At 33.4% G+C, this 16154-nt stretch overlaps 1 protein-coding gene and 1 non-coding gene across 3 annotated transcripts in view; one reads left to right on the top strand and one right to left on the bottom strand.

Moving 5' to 3' along the window:
* The window catches only part of CRPPA (CDP-L-ribitol pyrophosphorylase A), a 305237-nt gene that overhangs the window by 271105 nt on the left and 17978 nt on the right, over positions 1-16154 (top strand). The window lies entirely within an intron of this gene.
* LOC122905804 lies at positions 1358-1461 on the bottom strand. The gene has a single exon (XR_006384477.1). It is a non-coding gene; the product is annotated as a small nucleolar RNA U13 (small nucleolar RNA).

The raw sequence follows: 16154 nt of genomic DNA, 5'->3' as shown, positions 1-16154 counted from the left end.
GTAAATGTTTTGACTAATGATTCTTACTCTCTACCACTCATCAAAATACAACATAATTTTAAAGAAGAATATGTATTTTTAAATGTTTTCAGAATATATAGGCAATTTTATATAACTAGAGAGTATATTAGGCTCATCAAGTTCCTTTTATCCTTGTGTTTATGTTTTGATGCTCCTGTAGGATTGCAGTTATAATAAGCTCACACACCTCATTGATGTAAGATAAAACATGAAGCACAGGTTAATACAGGTAAATGGAGACTTACGGCATAATTTGGATACCCCCTGATGATCTCTTAAAAGCTCTTGAAAGAGTCTAAAACCTACTTTGGTTAATAGCTTTTGCATGTACTTCAAATTTATTTTTTCTGTTTCTCAGGCTCTACAGTTTCATGTTTTTCCCTCACTCCAAAATACAATACCTTTGCCAGTTCTACTCAAATCCTTTTCTTGAAAAATTATAGATAGTTAAGCTATAAATGGTTTTTCTATCTGAAAGATTATTGTAGGTGGTAAGTAAACAGCAGACATTCTCTAGAAATGATGATCTTGTTTTCACATAAATATATTCAGTTAGAGAAATATGCCAGAGATATATGAATAGTTGGCATAGTTTATGTTCTATTAACCTTGCTTATTTTTATAGCATGTTTTATTGTCTTAAAATTAATGTTATCTATTTTTGGCCACTTCAAAAATGAATAAAGCTTATGTTGTAAAATAGTTTTCCTACATGGTATTTTCTTGAAGTTTTAATAAAGCATTACTGGTTTAATAAAACATTACTAGTTTAATCATCACTCACTGCTCATATTTTGTGCAAAATTATAATTGCAGGCATGTACTGTACAATTCATCATGGGTTGTTTATGTAACCCAAACAGTATGGTAATGAAAAAGCAAAGGTCATGGCTATCTCTAAATCTAGCTCAGAATTATTCATTAAGTTTATTCTCATTATTTTTGTGTACAAAATTCTTTTAAAAAAATAGAACCACCAAAGCAGTGGATATTCTTATTTATTTATTTATTTATTTATTTATTTATTTATTTATTTGACAGAGACATCGCAAATAGGCAGAGAGGCAGGCAGAGAGAGAGGAGGAAGCAGGGCCCCAGCTGAGCAGAGAGCCCGACGAAGGGCTCAATCCCAGAACCCCAGGACCGTGACCCGAGCTGAAGGCAGAGGCCTTAACCCACTGAGTCACCCCGGTACCCCAGAGCAGTGGATATTCTAATGAAAAACTGAAATATAGTGTCAGTGGAATTTGAAGGGAAAATTCAACCTCTCTTTGGAATAAATGATTGAAAAGTAAATTTAAATAATATATAGTGTTTGGGGTTCCCTCCCCCCCCACATCAGACAGGTAATGTTCCAAGGTCATTACAAGGTTTGAAGGAGGCACATATCACACAAATGTGTGAACATCCAATCATCAAGCTTATGAACTACAAAAGGATCTACTGATCTTAATCGTATGCTAATAAAGGGAGATTTTGTATAGCTGTCTCTAAACTTCAATCCTCCTTTGAGAATTTAATTTTGAATACCATGTCTATAGTATTGTTATCATTAAAAATATATACAGTTAATATATGAACCCACACATTTCATAAAACAATTTTTAAAATACAGAAGTGTAATAAAGAGAAAAATCCCTTTTTGTCCACCTAGTCGCCTCCCTTTCCATGCTTAATCACAACAAAAAGGTTAAAGTATAGATCACTACAGTTGAATCTCAGTTATCCTTTCTGAAGTAGTATCTTAATCTTGTTTTCTGTAGTACAGCATTTCAAGAAATTATCTTACAGATTCAAGTGGCACAAATTATAGATCTCAGGGCTCCCAGATATTGGGAATACTTTTAAAGGTCTTAATCTAGACACAAATCTTAAACTAAAATGTATACACACATATATGAAGGTATAGGTAATGTGTAGATGTATCATGTATATACGTGTGTGTATTATATATGTGTGTGTAGCAAATACATGGAAAAATCACTTCAGAGATTTCATGGAAGAAAGTAGGTATCCATTGGTTATTGGGCTGGAATGAGAGGTGGGTAGTGGAAACATAAAGCTGATAAATCAGAAGTATACATGTGTGTGTATATATGTGTGTGTGTGTGTGCGCACGGGTATGTATGTCTGTATAATCTATAAATTTTGGGCTCTATGTATTAATCATAAAACTTTATATTCTATGCAATGTTAATACAATATTTTTAATACATTAAGTTATTTATTATAAATATGTTATTTATGATATGTTAATATATATTACACATAATATATGTTACTCTATATATAAAATCTTCCCATTACCTTCCTCTTATTCTACCCCAGTAAATAATGGATACCTACTTTGTTCCATTAAATCTCCATATAATGCTGGTATTTCATGCATTTGACACAATGGAGACACCATGAGAAAAAAAAAATATTTGTCTCCTACACTATAAGTTCCTTAAGAATAAAGAGCATTTGTTACTTAGCAATTATTAGCATTAATTTATAACTGTTTCAAGTTCTACCCATTTGAAGTCATTCTAGTTGGTAATTTAGTACTTCTTGAACTTAAGAAAGAGTGGCGCTTAGAATCATAGAAAAAATTATTTTTGAAATGCAGATGGAACTAGACTTTTACACAGGACACTCAGTTATTTGCTCTGTAAACTTGGATGAGATACTTAATTTTTTTTAAGTTTATTTTCCTCATCTGTAGAGATAAAAGAAAAGTTATATCATGCGGTTATTAAACATATTAAGTGAGTTAATTAAAAACATTTGGTAAAAGTCGGGTAAGAAACCTTAGTTCTGATCTATATTTAAATATCTTAAAATGATTCCTGTGCTTTAATATCAACTACCAGTTTATAGCAAAATATTTAATACTTAAATTTTATACATATGTGGTCAAGGTGAATTAAGAATTTCATTTGCCATTTAATCTACTCTTCCGTAGTAATTGGCCTCAAGTATCACACAGTTTCATTTTTTATCTAAGAAGATAAAATTGAAGAGCCACTGAGAAGTAAGCAAAAAAGTATGAGAATTTTGGACACAAAAAAGGAGCCAGTGGAGGGGCGCCTGGGTGGCTCAGTGGGTTAAAGCCTCTGCCTTCGGCTCAGGTCACGATCCCAGGGTCCTGGGATCCAGCCCTGCGTCGGGCTCTCTGTTCAGAAGGGAGCCTGCTTTCCTTCCTCTCTCTCTCTGCCTGCCTTTACACCTAATTGTGATCTCTGTCTGTCAAATAAATAAATAAAATCTTAAAAAAAAAAAAAAAAAGGAGCCAGTGGAGAAGAAAGCCATGTGCTTCTCAACTTTTCTTCTAGGAAGAAGATAGGGATACTTGCCTCTGCCAAGGACATGGAAGGGAAACAGTACAAAATACGTTATAAAGGGCACTGTAAGAGTTTTCATGCTTCAGAGATAAACAGATAATCATTACCATATACAAGTTAAAAATAGTATGGAAATAGTTTTTCATGGAAGATTAACAACTGAAGCCAGAAATGTTTGTGGTTGCTCATATGGAAATTGCTTTGTTAGATGAATGTCCTGACTGGGCAAGAAGTAGTCAGTAATTTGTGTGAGCTGTTACACTCAGAGTTCAAAATCCCGTACCGAGTGGTTCTGATTTCAGATGATGTTGCATATGTCGGTAGAATTATCATTTCTCTTTTGGCTTTTGAATCATTTAGGAACAAGATTTTTTTTTAAGAGAAAAGAATAACCTTCCCTCTAGCCTTGTTTATTATCAGAGTGTAACATTCGTGTGCGCTTGCTTAAGTGTTCATAACAAGCTTGTAGATCCCAAAAGGAGCTGAAGAATAGTTTCTGGTGGTCTTTGACTGTGTAATTGCTGCCAGCTGAGGAAATGAAATTCCAAATCAGTTTCAGGAACTTTCACAAATAACACTTAACATAATTATAAGGCATAAAGCTCAGTATATAGTTTATGTAACAGAGTCTTACCTAACCACAGGATAGTCAAAGAACAGTCAGACAGAAGTCTTCGCAGAGGTATATAGTAACCTTTGGCTTGACATGATACTTCTTTAGATTTATTAAACCTTCTGGTTGTGCATTTGAAATTATGCCTGTTTAAAACATCCTTGTATGAATTTTCTATTTTGCTATGAGCATTTCCAGGAGCATCTAACAATAATGATAAAAAGGTGATCATCAAGAGGCAGAAAATCCTCCATCTTTGCGTAAGCATATTGGAATTAAGTAGTTTTGAGATCTTGGCCAAGGACATTTAGTGTTATTTCTTTACTTTTCAAAACAGTGAATTCAACTTTTAGGGAAATAAAATTTTTAAAATTCAGATTCCTAGATGGGTATATTACTAAGTAATCATACTACAAAATTATTATTACTTTTCAGAGCTGTTGAATACAGTGTTCACTTAAGTAGGGAACTTCTCATGATAACTTTGCTTTTATGGTTAGATTTCATTTTGTGGAACTTTTAAGAACCATTTCTAATATTTTGACAAGGGGTAAATTTGTCTGTGTTGTGTAATTTGCAAAAGCAGATTGAGAAATGTCAGCATTGACCATATTCTTCCCATATACATTTCTGTATCATTTACTTCTATGGTCAATTTTACATATCTGTTAAAACTTCAGAGAATATTCTGGAGGTATTATCATTATGTACAGGCAGGTTTCATATGAAGAAATAATCCACTCTTTGTCTCTTTTTCCACACCTCCCTTGCCTCATTAAAAGATGTGCTTTCTTATCTACTTTTTATTTTTTAAGTTTTTAAGTAGTATTTTCCCATTATATAGACTAGAAACTGGAATCATTGAGGAATTCTGAATATGTTTTCTTTGCCATGTGTGTAAGACCTACATTGATCGTGTGCTCATCATTTTAGCCAAGGTCTCCCTTTATACCTACAAATACTTTATATCTACAAATAATTTCTCTCCCTACCTTTAATACAGTGGTTTTCAGCCTGAGGAAAATTTGCCCCCAGGAGACTTGTAGTGTTACTATCTGGAGACATTCTGAGTTGTCGTGACTGAAGGTGTGGTGCATAGAGTGAGTGGAGGTTATGGATGATGACAAAGTTGCAGAAAGCATAGGACAGCCACCAGTGGGACCTTCCTCAGCCCACAGAGAAAACCATGCTAAGGTTGAAAACCCCTGCTCCCATTTCTTTTTGGTCATTTCTCCTCCGGACTTTTTTTTTTTTTAAATACTACTTTTGCTGCTTAAATCACCTGATGAGGCATCTTTAAGAGTATAATCTTGAGTATAAGATCTAAATTCTATACCCTGGTTCCAAACTTGGTCAAGTTATACATTCCAATGCTGCTGCTGTGGGATATTCTGTGGCCTTTGTTAGGGTGTTGTCTTCATAGTTGTCCTTCTCTGGCATGTATTTTGGGCCCCCCATATCTTCACAGCTTCTCCCCACCCCACTCCTGTTCAGTGGTGCCAGAGAATTCTACTCCCTGCATTTCTGGACTCCAGCTCAATCCTGGAAGGTTTAGTTGACCATTGCAAGAAATCGTTCCAGTGAGTTTATGCCATTATCTCTACCTAATTATTAACCATTTATTTTCTCATTTCTGTGATTATCTTTGCTTTAAAAAAAATCCTTTCTATTGGTGAAATCCGTTTTGCAGTAATAATATGGAGTAGTTTCCCTTTTGAAACCAGAAGTCTCACATACTTGAGGAGCAGAATGAAAAGCATCAGCCTCGTTGACTTTCTGCTAGATTTCGGAGCAGTCTGTGAGGCATTACCAGAGAATATTAAGATGTTAACCTTTGTATTATTCTTTAACTTTGTGACATATGTTTCACCATAAAAATCTTTAGCAATTATAAATCTTTTATGACAGCACCTACCTGTTAACACATTGCTTTATATCTCATGCTTCCCTATATAGCACTGTGTATATGCACAACAGATAGTTACTGTGTCAGCAGAGTAATGGGGGCCAAGTCATCAAAAGTAGTACCAGAAACAAAGTAAACAGAATGCAGAATCTTGGCTAGGGAAGATTTGTAGATTACGAGGGTTGAATAGATAAATATATTCATCTTTTTTTGTTGAAAATTTACTAAAAATAAACCAAAACTAAAAACAAGATGTATGTTCCTTTCTGAAAAGAGGGAACCTACCCATCCTTAAATCACAAACTTCTAGGAATACCTTCCAGATGTTATTCAGCCTGGACCTAATTTTAAAAATAGGATGCAGAGATTCATTACTTATGTCCCTTGGCAGTATACAAAGGAAGAAAGTTTGTTCAAGGGAGTTTCCCAATTACCGCACTTGGCAAAATGAGACTGGGTCAGTGTTAGGAAGTTCATACTTACCCTTCGAATATCCATTCTCCACTTTAGGAATGGGCAGTGTAAGACGGAAGGATGGATCTGCAGTCATAGAGTTGTTTAGGTTTTTTTTTTTTTTTTAATTGGTTTAATTCTGTCATAAGGATTAAATAAAACAAACAAGACAGATGGTACTAGGTGCCCATCTCCTCACTTCAGAAACCCAATTTTATTTGACACAGCAGTATCATTTCTTACCCATGCAGCTTGGGATGGTCTCTGTGATGTAACTGAAGATTTTCTAGACTCTTTATTTAAAGGGGCCCTTTTCTCTCTTTCTTCCTCCCATCTGGAAAATATCCAGTATGCACCATTAAAGGAACATAAATAATGCCGACTTCAAAAAAGAATATCATCTCTCTCTAGTAACTGAAATATCATAGCTTATCTATTAATTTTAACATTATAGTGAACTATTACAGGTTTTTTGTTGTACCCAACTCCTATCAAAAGTTTGATCAGTTCACCTATGGACTCTGAAAAACAATCTGAGGGGTTTGAAGTGGCGGGGGGGTGTGTGGGAGGTTGGGGTACCAGGTGGTGGGTATTATAGAGGGCATGGCTTGCATGGAGCACTGGGTGTGGTGAAAAAAATAATGAATAATGTTTTTCTGAAAATAAATAAATTTTAAAAAATGGAAAAAAAAAGAAACCACTGTGAAGTTACGTAGTAATAAAGGATTCTTTCTTATTAAAAAAAAAAAAGTTTGATCAGGACAACTTATGATAGGCATGCAATAGGTACAGTCTGAGGTGACCTTAGGTAGAACGTGGGGGAAAAATTAAGTTCAGTAATTATTTATTTGAATATTGTGTGCATACCATTCATTGGCTCAGGTCTTATGTGAAGCTAGGTCATTACTCTGCAAAAAATAGGTCCTGTGACTTAGAATGGTAATGTGTCAGAAATGGTGGAAAATTCTTTCAGCAAAGAGAATGTCCTTTCTGGTCCCTGGAATTACTACATGTTGAGAATGAATGGGAGAGAAGAGGAGGGAGATGAAATGTAAATGTAGACTAGAAAAAGAGACAAAGTGACATCCTGAAAGAATTGCAGAAATTTACTAACAAATAGTGCCAGAAACCTAATATTTCCTTCCTTACACATTTTCTTTTTCATTCAAAATATGTGCTTCCCTTCACAAATATGTGTTGGCTCCTACTCTGGTGTAGGTATCACCAGAGAAACTTTGGATGCAATGCTGAGGCTGAGCCGACAAGATAACGTGATACCTGGTATGAGCCTAGAGCTTCAGGCCAGGAGAGAATCACATTAACCAACACCAAATTGGAACAGAGACTATTGCTAAAAAGGAGAGGTAACTACGAGAGCCATTATGGATGGATTTCACCTCAGCAGGCACGTCAAGAAAGACTTTTTTGAGCAAGAGGAATGAAAATAAAAGCAACTTTGTCACCCAACCTGAAATCTCAAGGAAAGTAATGATGGAAGAGAACATTCTAGAGAAAGGTTAAGAATGCCTATGACTGAAGAGAACTTAAACTTAAAAGGCTTAAAAATAGGTTAATGAGGTTAGAATGGAGAGAAAAGGAGGAACATAATTATAGAGAAGCACAATGTGTGATTGACAAGATGGATCGAGTCATTTTATTCTTTAAAAATAATGGATTTGATAGTACTAATTAAAATTGGATGGATTGCTAAAACTTTGAACTTTTTGTTTTATGCTTTTAAAACTAAAACTTTTTGTTTTATGCTTTTACTCTCATGGCTTAGCTACAATAATCAAAGCAATATATACCAGTGTTTCTTATTTATAACTACACTATAAGGCTGAAAATAATTTATATATTATACAGTTAGTCATGAAGTAAAACTAATTATTTTCTGATGTCTACGAGTTGTTCATTACTGTTCACCTTTCTTCTACTCATCTTATCATTAATCATAATAACTTTATTTCTAGGACTGTCATAGTGTTTTATAAATGAAACATATTTGGCATGTTCTTAATTCCATCCATTAGAGGAGACCCCTACTAAGGTGGTATGTTATATTGGTCTAATTTGTCCTGCCTTATAACTTGGAAATGGCAAAGATTCTTCCTTTTCCTCACTGCCATGTCTTATGTCCTAGCCAGACTCTAGCTTTCTTGCCAACTGACTCCTTCGGCTCTGTTATTTGTCATCTGGTTCCGTCCGTCCGTCCGTCCTTTCTTTCTTTCTTTCTTTCTTTCTTTCTTTTGTATTAGAAATCCCTTTTACCTGATTTACCATTTATCTGAAAGTCACAAATTAGTGCCAACCCAGGTTAGCAAACTTCTCATTTAAACACAATTTTGATCCTCCTAACCATAGATTTGATTTCTTAAAATTTTCTCAATCACTTTGGGAAAAGAAGAGAAAATAGCTTTCTTGGTCACTAGTATTGTTTGGAGGAGGTTGAGATGAATTTTAGTAAATTTGTAAGACCATGTCTCTGTTCTTTTTCTACATAACACCCGAGAACAGGAAGAGTGATTTCTGTTGTTTCTCTTGTTGCGGGGTTATGGCAACCTCAAAAATTGCATAGAATTATTATTCCTGTAACTGAAATCTTGACCAAAATTAACATATTTTTGCAGTCTAAAAATGAATCCGTTAACTATAAAACTGCATGAGCAAAATTTAATATTAGAATGTTAGTTGTGTGTGTGTGTGTGTGTGTGTGTGTGTGATTTAACTCTTTTTGAACATCCTACAAATGTAGAGTCAAATTACTGGTTATGAGTACATTTATTAATATTTGTTGTTGAAAATTGTTTTAGTTTGGAAATGCCAATACTTTACCTGACACTTTTCAAGACTTAATTATGACCATTTTATGGGTTTTTATTTGTCTTGCTTTGTTTTTGCTAATGTAATAATTATCTTTTTTATTATATTTCATAATTGGTTATTGCCACTGTTTTGAGAGCTACCAAGTTTTGTGAATGGGGTCTTTGAAAATATTAAATTTTATAGCTGGTTATTGCTCTTATATAGGAAAGTGCACATTATTGTGTGGAATTGATTTTATACCTAAGTCCCTACTGAACTCTGTGAACAGTCCACAGTTCTTTTATATTTTTAAATGATTACTTTTTATGTTTAAGAAGGAGGCTACATTATATCTTACTTTCCAGTATTTTACCCTTCTATTTATTGTTCTTGTTACATTAGCTAAGAAACCGTTACACTGACATATGTTAGCAGTGACGTCAGTTGTCCTTGTGCTTTCTTTAAGGTAATTCTTAAAGAAATTCTTCTCCCCACTTTTTTACTTCTTTTTGTTTTGTTAGGAATAGTTGTTGAATAGTACAAACACTAAATGTAATTAAAAGTTCACATTGTAGGGGTACCTGGGTGGCTCAGTTTGTTGAGCTTCAAACTCTTCATTTTGGCTCAGGTCATGATTTCCAGCCCTTAGATAGGGCTCCAAGCTTGGTGGGAATCTTCTTGAGATTCTCTCCCTTTCCCTCTGCCCCACTCTCTGCCCCTCCCTCTGTTTGTTTACACACACAAGCACACTCTTTCTAAAATAAATAAATCTTTAAAAAAAGTTCCCATTGTGTTTTCCCTTAATTTCATAATGTGTTAAATTACAGATTTTTATATGTTGAAACTGAACTAGAAACCTTCGTATAAACTCTTTTTTATATCATATTGTGATGAGAAAATTATATGTATATTATCATAACTTTGAGTTAATATAGTATGTTCACATTATTATTACTGTATAAATATCATTTATTTCTAATAGTTTGTTTCCCTTTTATTATTATTATTATTATTCTTTTTTAGTTTGTTTCCCTTATAAGGAGGATCCTTTTTCCTTCTGTAATTTCCTGACAACTTAACATTGTCATTTTACTAGATTAAGTGCTCACATGATATGCTTCAGACTGTGGGTAAACATCTTCATTGCCAGCTCTTTCCTGCATGTGGGGGTTGAAGGATCTGCACCCGATTCCTGAGAATATAGTGCTTGATTACTTACTTTTAACATTGAGCGAGGATCTTTTTCTGCACCTTGAATTTGTTCTTTCTCAGCTTGAATCAACCCAGAATTGACTTCAGTGGAGCCCTACCTCGTACATTTCGGTTGCTGGTTTTTATTTCCATTCTAATGCCATCTCTCTCTTAGAAATTCTCCAAAATTTCTAGTCACATCATAGCATTACTCGTTATTCCCAAGTGTTAGTATGTGTATTTGTGTGTGCATCTGTGAGCTTCCAAGTGCATTTCATCCCACCAACACCACTAGTACACATCTTTAGGGATTTAAAATGAGTAAGATGTGTTCTCAGGCTACCACCTTGATCAGCTTCTCAAAGATTTATTATAATAAGAAACCCTTACAAAAATAGTTTTTTTCTTCTGATATATTCTTAAATTATCATCCATTAGACAGCCTACTTCATAAAATTAAAAAGTAATTGATTTCTTCCTTAAAGGTGCACTTAGAATTTATAACACTTTCTTTGGGAGGGGTCCCCAAAGAGTCCACCATTATAATTCTTATTACTTATAATGAGTAAGTGTAATTATAAGTAATTACTTGTAATGAATAATAAATGACTCTCATTACTTATAATCCCATCATTGAAAGGTCATCCTGTCTTGGCTGTTATCTTTCTCATATTATCTTCAAATTTGTGGTGATTACTCTCTAGTTGATTGATTTAGTTTATTCTTAAGGAACATAGAAATGATTCTATTGGGTTGCATGAAAGAAATGAGCTATTTTTAGATGAATTGTATTTTATATAGATGTCTCCAGAGTAAACAGAGGAAGATATGCTTGTCTGTTTTACAACTGGAAACAAGAAATAACTAAGTTATTTATTTAGTTACTGTATCTAATGTAACAAAAACTGTTTTATCTTTATTCAGAATTTTAAAAGATCAAGTTTTAGTTATGGTTTCAAAAAAAGTAACCCCTTTTTTTGTTGCTTTCTCTCCTTACCCCTTAGTAAAATAAGAGATTATATTTTATATGCCATATGATAAATTGTTTTGAGTGACACTTGAGAAGAGGTGCTAAACAGTTTAATATCAAGATGAGTGTTAAGTCAAATTCAGTTTAAATTTTTTGTTTTGCTTATATTAATTAAAATATTTTGTCAGTATTTGGGTGCTGGAGAAAATTTATGTATTTGTCCCTCATTTGTCAAGCTATTTTATAAAACGATGAAAGTTATATGTAAAGCAGTTAAAATCCCACAAATTCAGTATCCCTTTTAAATCCAAATCCATGGATTTTTGTATAGTTGAATGTGGTGCAATGACTTCTTCCCATACCTCTTTAGCACCATATAGCTTGGCATACTATGCATATTAAGAGTTCATTATCACCATCACATGATATTTATTGGGTGGCCTAGCAAGTTGGGTGAGCTTCTGCTTTGAGCTATAAAAATACTATGGCTTCTTGTGATTTTTAGGCAAGTAGATGTTGCTGGACAGAGCTCTGAGTTACTGGGGCTTTTGAATTGTGTTTTTTAACAAACAAGATAGGTCTTCATGAATTAACATAGTCTACATTTGAACTTACCTGAATTTGAGTCCCTTGTGACTTACTATATTCACTATTCTTCTTCTGTAACTTAATTAGATCTTTTGCTCTTTTAGATCCTGTGGGAATTTGCAATGTATCAGACTGTAGGATACAACTATTTCTTTTGTCTTGAAGAAGAATAAGTATTTAGATTCTCACTGTCATTTTTTAGGGTGTTTTAATGTCAAACATATTAAAATATAGTATTTATCAATTATATTTACATTCTTCTTTTAACTATAACTTTTTTGTTTGTTTGTTTTGTTTCATGATCCTATTTTAAATGACCAAACTAATGTAACTCTTCTGCACTCTGTTGTATTCTCTTAGAATCTTATGGCTAGTGGTCCCTGGGTGGTTTAGTGGGTTAAAGCCTCTGCCTTTGGCTTAGGTCATGATCCCAGGGTCTGGGATCAAGCCCTACATCAGGCTCTCTGCTCAGCAGGGTGTATGCTTCCCACCCACCCCCCCATCTTGCCATGCCTGCCTCTCTGCCTACTGTAATCTCTGTCTGTCAAATAAACAAAATCTTAAAAAAAAAAAAATCTTATGGCTGAAATGTTCCTGGTTGAAAACAAGGGCTATTTTACTATTCAATTAAATCTATTTTGTTTCCCTCTTAAAACATTGACATTTTTCCCTTTGATTCACCACATAATTAGTTGAAGGCAGAAAGTTAACATGCTATAAAGAGATGTACAAGAAATTATTACCTCAGAATGAAAATAATTATTATAAATTAGGCTGTTACTGTAGTATTTATTATCAAGAATATGAAAGACAAGCCCAAAGGCTTCTTCCATAATAATTAGACAGACTTCCCCTACCCTCTTCCTAAACTTCACAAGACTTATTTTTAAAAATGAGTGGTATAATGTGTAGAATAATGTCATCATGAGTGGCAATTTTCATAGGGAAGTTGTGTGAATATATGTTTTTGTTTTTTTCTGCACTGCCGAGAGCTTATATCCAAGCAAAGTGTTCAAATCTAAAACAAAACAAATCTAAAACAAAACAAATGCAAACTTTTCTTTCATCTTTTAAGTCAGGAAATATTTCAGTCTATGAGATTATATTTTTATAAGAATAATGTATATAATAATTTCCTATCATTGAATTTGACATTTACTTTTAAATGCCTTTTAATATATTCCTATAAAGATTATCAATCATTTTTACTTATATGAATTAGTGCTCACTATTCAGTAGTATCTCTCACTCCTTTCATTGGACATGTGTATAATCCAGACTGACATTTTCTTTCTTGTAATTATTACTCCTCTTTGCTGGTATTTTAATTATTTATAGCCGCAAGCATTTATTTGTCTTTTAAAAGCCTTCCAATCCCAATCAGAATGAATAAACAATTAAAAGGAAGAAAGGTTTTGTAGTTCTTCTTTTCCTTTTGATTGTGTGTGTTCTATATAACACTTAAATTATTCTTTATGAAATTAGTATATCCAGGAAACTGGAGAATTACGCTTTAGGCTGAGTGAATGGAAAACATGTTAGTGTTTCCTTTGTAAGGTTTCCAGGATGTCACAGGAGATTTCTAATGTGCTGCTTGTTTGTGTTCTCCCTAGACCTTTTTCAGTTTATTAAAATGCTGGAACAATAATTAAAATGTTGTTTAGCCTTTCCTATGTTCTACACCTCACTGAAAACATGTCGGCAGAGAAAGCAAACGTTCATCATGGCTCAATATAAAACAGATTCCGAAAAGCAAGGGATCGTGCCAAATCCAACCAACCATAGCAGTCAAATCAATGTATGTTTTGTTTTAATTTTTTATTTTTGCCTTTGCTTTAGCAACTTGACTCTGGTATTGTTGTTCCTTATGCCTTATCATTTTATGGCATGATAGTTCCTAAAATTGACAATGTTTCCTATCTTTGCAGTGTATATGTTTGACGCTATTAAACTGTAAGAGAAAATGACATTTAGACTCAGTAAATATTTGCTTTATGTCCTCTACATCTGTTTTACAGAACTCCTTTTTTTTTTTTTAATTCTTCCATCAATACCTACTGAAAACCGCTTGCTTCTACCTTGTGTCTAGATGTTACAAATTCTGCAGTGTCCTAATTTGCAAGTTAGGATTTTTATTATTATTAAGCCAAGTGTTGTTCTTCTCTCATCAGTTTGCAGACACATCATAAAACATGAATTACCCTAGTGATTTTTTTTTTTTGCTTGTGGAAGAAGAATATGCATACTATGGAGGTGTTGAGTGTATGTTAGACCACACACCCAACTTATTGCTGTTGAGTCATTTAAAAATCTCAAGAGGCATTATATTTTTTAATTTGGTATTTAATTAGGCCCTCTGAAAATAATGGATCTTATCTTGAAATTGTCATTAAGAGCAAGTTATCTTGGATAATTCTCTAATGTTAAATGTTTAGACTCTATAGATTCTGATTCTGGCTTCAGATCTGAGCTTCTCTGTTATTATCTGTGTGATGGTAGACATATTATTCAACCTTTGTTGGTGTAAGTTTTCTCAATAATGGAATTTACTTCATAGGCTTTGTTTTCTATTTTCTTAATTTTAACCCCTTAATGATTCTGTAAGATATCCTGTTTTATACTACTGCTGATTTTTTTAAAATAAAGATTTCATTTGTTTGACAGAGAGAGAGAGAGAACACAAGTGGGGAGGGGCAGAGGGAGAGGGAAAAGCAGACTCCCCTCTGAGCAAGGAGCCCAATGTAGACTAGATTCCAGGACCTTGAGATCATGACCTGAGCTCAAGACAGATGCTAAATCTGACCTACCCTGATGGTTTTTGACTTTTGTGTTCATATTTACCTTTTCTTATTAACTTAAAATCAATGATGATTTTATATTGCCTTGACCTTGTGTAAAATGAGAAATGCAGTATGATTTTCAACCCCGCTTATTACCTTTTCACATCCAGTGCTCTACGATGCACTTTAACTATTTTTTAAACCTTATCTTTGCAGAGTAGTTGTTATTATTGAAGCATTGCTTTGCTTCATAACCTATCAAAAGCAATTATCCTTATCTCTGTATAACTGATTTTTTCTTTTCCTATAACAATTTGTAAATAGTAATGGATAAGTAGGTACCTTTTTCTTTTCCATGGCCTTTTTGTATCAGGTTCCATAATATTACACTCCTCTGATTTCTTTTTCTAAAGTTTTTCTGCTCTTTCTCAGTCTTTTTACTTCTGTTATATCCCTAACTGCTGAAAGTCCCTAGGACACTGTCCTGTGTGATTCTTAAGAGTTCTCATTTACTCTTGGGTTTTAAATACCCTGCACATGTGTGCATGACTCATTTCCATACACCAAACTCCCATGTACAACTGCTTATTTGATATTTTCTCTTGGATTCTCTCTAGCGTCTCAGATTTAACCAAAATAGACTTTATAACTCCCAGTATCCAAAACCTGATTCTGGTGAATTGAACTTATTAGATAGTGACTATTTATAATAATTTATTTTTGTCTTACAGTCTCTATTTTTCTAGTGAATATACTGAACATAATGAGCAAAACTCACTTTTGGTTAGTGCTTATTTGGTATACTTTTTTAAGTCACTTGATTTTTTGCTTCTGTGTCCTTGTGTTTTAGAAGTGACTATAGAGCTGTGTTTAATTTATAATCCAACCTGAGAATCTCTGTGTTTCTATCAATGAGTTTAGTCATTTGCATTTATTGAAATTAGAAAAATATTTGAAACAGGTGCTCCCACTTTTTTCTTTTGACTCCTGTCTGTTGTGCTTTTCTCATATTTTTTATTACTGAGATTTTTATTTGGTTGCTTTGCATTTTTTCTCAATTATTCATTTTAACTTTCATCTTGAAATAATTTCAGATTTATAAAAATTATATAAAAATTTTTGATAAAAAATCAAAAAGAGTACAAAGCATTCCTGTACACCCTAGACTCAGAATCCCCAATATTAACATCTTATATCACCATAGTATCAAAATCAAGAATTAATTGATACAACACTATAAACTACAAATCTTACCAAATTTTGCTTTTTCTCCCACTGTTGACTTTTTCCTGGTCCAAAATCCAGTCTTGAAACACACATTGCCTATTGTTGGAACCACTTATTCGTCTCATTTAAACTGGGATATATCAACAGTATTTGTCTTTCATGACCTTTCCTTTTTGATAAATATTGGCCTGTTTTGTTATACAGTGTCTGTCACTTTAGGTTTATCTCATGAGCTTTCATGATTAAATTCAGGCTATGGATTTTTCACAAGAAT

The sequence above is a fragment of the Neovison vison genome, chromosome 4 (genome assembly GCF_020171115.1).
Source record: "Neovison vison isolate M4711 chromosome 4, ASM_NN_V1, whole genome shotgun sequence".
In the NCBI taxonomy this organism is placed as follows: domain Eukaryota; kingdom Metazoa; phylum Chordata; class Mammalia; order Carnivora; family Mustelidae; genus Neogale; species Neogale vison.
Note: the sequence above shows the minus strand (reverse complement) of the source record. Positions and strands in the feature narration are given on the sequence as shown.